Source organism: Electrophorus electricus, chromosome 10, assembly GCF_013358815.1.
Source record: "Electrophorus electricus isolate fEleEle1 chromosome 10, fEleEle1.pri, whole genome shotgun sequence".
Taxonomy (NCBI): Eukaryota; Metazoa; Chordata; class Actinopteri; order Gymnotiformes; family Gymnotidae; genus Electrophorus; species Electrophorus electricus.
The window spans coordinates 18,704,462-18,708,058 of record NC_049544.1 but is presented as its reverse complement, the minus strand read 5'-3'; positions in this window follow the sequence as shown (position 1 = coordinate 18,708,058).

Here is a 3,597-nt window from a genome sequence, read left to right as displayed (position 1 = left end):
GCGCACTATGCGCCTCAGCATCCACTGATCCCACTCTGTCATTTTACATGGCTCTGTCACTGTCGTTTCCAATCGCTTCCACTTTGTTATAATACCACTGACAGTTGACTGTGGAATATTTAGTGGCGAGGAAATTTCATGACTGGACTTACTGCACAGGCAGCATCCTATCACAGTACCGTGCTGGAATTCACTGAGCTCCTGAGAGCAACACATTCCTTCACAAATGTTTAGCAGTCTGCATACCTAGGTGCTTGGTTTTATACACCTGTGGCCATGGAAGTGATTGGAACAGCTGAATTCAATGATTTGGATGGGTGAGTGAATACCTTTGGCAATATAGTGTACTTTAAAACATGTAGGTCATAAATTTGAAAGGGAACAAAATATATTTTTTTCTATTTGCTGTATCAGCTGTATGTGTAGATCAGCCGCTGGCATGTCAATAGTTGCTTAGTAGCCCATTTCACTGTTTTTCAGTGGTTGTGAGAATTTGGGTAAGGAAATCCATTATCATATCTGAAGCCCCAGCCTGGGATGGTTGCCATATAGCTACCAGTGTTCTTGCCTTCTGCTTTGTGTAGAGTTTCTGTCACCTAACACAACTGAAAAACTGTGTTTGCTAACAACTGATTTAAAAAAACAAAAAACAAACAAAAAAAACAACACAAGATAAATATTGAACCTTTTTTAGGTGCATTCTGGTTATTGTAAAGCTACTCATGTTGATGTACTGCTCTGTTTTTTGGTCCTACATTTTAACTAAAAGCTCTGCTCTACCTATTGCCTTATCATAAAGTTTATGGTTGGGGTTGAGGTCAGCATTACACTTATGTAATGTGAGATTAAGTGAGATTCTACAGAAACTTTACAAGGGCTACATATCCAATTTGCTTGACTAGAGCTGTCATGTAAAGAAATCTGCAGTCCAGCTGTTCAGCTCCAAAAAGGCATTTAAGTGTGAATCTGCATTACCCGTTTTGTAAATGAACACAGGCTGATTGTTTGGCTGGATTTATGGACACAACCATTGCTGCATGCAGCAGGTTCATAATACAATTATTTTATTTTATTTTATTTTTTGATGGGGTGGGCACAGCTTAGCACTGAACATGAGAACACTGATGGTAAGAAGCAGGACCTTGCTGCTCTGCTTTCTTGTGGCTTGGCAGTAATGAGGCTTCTGACAGTATAATCTCACACTAATTAGCATTGTAAAGAAGAATACATGAAGCAGGTGAACCACCTTGGTTCCACTTTAGAAATACCAATTTAATTGAACTTGAATCATCAGAAATTGCATCAGGGAGAAAAGCCAGTAGCCTAACAATAAAATGCCTGCTCCACACATGCACGGTTATCAACGAGCTCACTCTGCTCTGGTGCCAGGCAACACCAGCAACAAATGCATGATAATAGATATTGGCAACCCAAATTCCAAGGTATAAAGGAAAAGCACCACTTTCAGCTTGCAAGGGTTTAATTGTAGCCTTCAACCACTTAGCCTCCATTATGCAGCTCTATGTTTACTGCTAATAATCCATGATCTGAAACATGGCTCCACTGGCCTCATTACTCAAGTGGTGAGAGGAAATGCTTATAACTGAGTGGCTAAGACAAGGGAAATAAAGGAGTCCATTTCTCTGGCCACCCAGTGACAAGGTGCTTCGCATGACCTGTAAAGAACTTTCAGTAAAACTTTGTTGACTGAAAGTGGATGGAGGGATGGCTAGAGAAATAAGTGTTGACTAAGAAAGCAACCTTGCTAACATAGCTGCAAAGTTTATCTTAGACAATGTATAGTATAATGTATGGTTTATTGTTCAGGGAATGGCTGGGAAAGGTGTAAAGGAACGCTGAAGTTTAGGTTCAAGATTCTAAGGCAGTAAACTATGTAGATGGGCGAGGCCCAAAGGCTAGAGGTGCCCTTGCTCACCATCAACAATGGAATGAACTATTGAACTTTGAACTTTTTTTTTTACATCGAAAGCCAACAAGATAAAGCACATAAATCACCAAATATGGCCAGTCACAGAATTAAATGTAAAGGTTTCCTAAACTGGGCAAGTGTACCACCTGCATCTTGCTTTTTCAGCTAAAGAATTCAATATCCGCTTATGTGCAGTTCATGGTTTGACAAGAGGAAGATTTTTCAGATAAGCTTTTAAAATAGCATGCTGTAATAGGGGAGATGTAACTTTGGGAAAGTACAAGGAGTGGGTGACGAAGATATTGCAATGTCACCAAACATTCTTTTGAGTGTCGTAACTACATCATGCCTGCATCATCAGTACATACAGAACAATTTGGAGATGAACACACTTAAGACTGTAGATGATGGTGGACATTAGGAGACACCCCATGACACTGCTCCCCCTCACAATATCCAACAGCCCTATGTCAACTGTGGAGTCCTTCAAGTTTCTGGGAACTAATATCGCCTAAGACCTGAAGTGGGAGACCAACATCAACTCCATCCTCAATAAGGCACAGCAGAGGATGTACTTCCTACGACAACTGAGGAAGTATGGTCTACCACAGGAGCTAGTGGGCCAGTTCTACACCACAGACATTGAATCAGTCCTGTACAAATCCATGGTCTGGTTCAGAGCAGCTACTAAACAGGAAAGGAACAGACTGCATTGAACAGTAAGGACAGGACAGTAACAGACTGCAGTGAACAGTAAGAACCGCAAAGAAAAAGATCTGTGCTCCCTTGCTCTACCTCCAGAACTTGTACTCTGCTAGAACCAGGAAACAGTCAGGGAAAATCATTGCAGGTGCCTCACACACATGACCTCTTTCAACTCCACTGCTCCAGAAAGAGCACCCTGTATACTAAAACTTCTAGACAAAGGAGCAGTTTCTTCCCTCATGCTACCATCCTCATAAATAGCTGACTGGTTCCATCTGCTGTGCCATAGCTCCTCTTGTTTTCTCTGACAGCCATAACATGTTGCTTCAGAACTACAATAATGTATTGTATAATAAACTCAATTCTGAACAATGACTCAGTGCATGTTTCATAAATTAAAAAAAAAAATTATATTGCCCTTCAGAAGTATAGCATAAACAGGCTTGAACAGAATACATTCTTAAACATATATTATTCTTATTCATATGCTTTAATAGTATATAAACATTGAACAATGTACTAGTATTTTTAAAGTTGTGTGTTCTGTGAATTTTAGTTATGAGCTCTTGAGCCATGCATATGCTTACAAATTTGACATTTGACAAAACAAAATCTGTAATCACTGTATTTTTTTGTTTATTTTAATTACAAAGTGATCTGTTGCTAGTGCATTGTGTCTTCTCTAACTTAACAACCCTCAGAAAAACTAAATATCATAATAGAAATGATGTATTGTAAAATGACTATATATATAACATCATTGTTATATATATATATATATATATATATATATATATATATATATATATATATATATATATATATATATATATATATATATATATATATAAAATCACCTATATATATATATATATATACCTATCCCTAAAAGCAGGCTTGTGAATTTCAGTAAGATTTATGTAAGGAACACAAACATAAAAAGCTAACTAGCAAAACATTCC